The following is a 593-nucleotide window of genomic DNA, read 5'->3' as shown; positions in this document are numbered from 1 at the left end:
TCGCGGCCGGGGGAACCGCAAAGTGCCGGCTCAGCAAGGAGCGTCCCCCGTCCTAATTGGGAACAAATGTTCCGGCAAGGCTGGGCTTTCCTTGCTGGCTCGGAGGGAACCTTCCAGCTCTGCCGGCTGCTTCCCAGGGCAGCTCCCGGTCCTTTCTGGTTGTTGGAATCGATGGGGCAAAGTCCTTGGGATGCCGAGCTCCTGGAAGGGGTGGGAGAGAACACGGCAGAAGCGGGGCACAGCCCTTGTTAGACAGCAGAGAATCCTCACCCAGGGGATCCCATCCCTGCCTGCAGCCCCAGAGGTGCTCCCAGCCCTTCCTGTCAGCCCAGCCCCCGCAGCCACAGGCACGGAAAGGGGTCTGGTCCCAGCGCAACCCCCCCAGCCCCATCTGGGGCGGGCTGGAAGGGCCCCAGTGCCCAGCTGTGCTTCCTCCTCCTCCTCCTCCTCCTCCTCCTCCTCCTCCTCCTCTTCCAGCCCTGCTCAGAGTCACGTCCCAGTGCCTGCTGTGGCACCCTGTGCCAAGCACGTGCCGCCCTGGGACTGCCACCACCCCCACAAACCTCGGCTGCTGCTGAACGGCCACGCCGAGC

Source organism: Malurus melanocephalus, unplaced genomic scaffold, assembly GCF_030028575.1.
Source record: "Malurus melanocephalus ecotype Western Australia unplaced genomic scaffold, MMel_1.1 scaffold_941, whole genome shotgun sequence".
NCBI lineage: Eukaryota > Metazoa > Chordata > Aves > Passeriformes > Maluridae > Malurus > Malurus melanocephalus.
Note: the sequence above shows the minus strand (reverse complement) of the source record.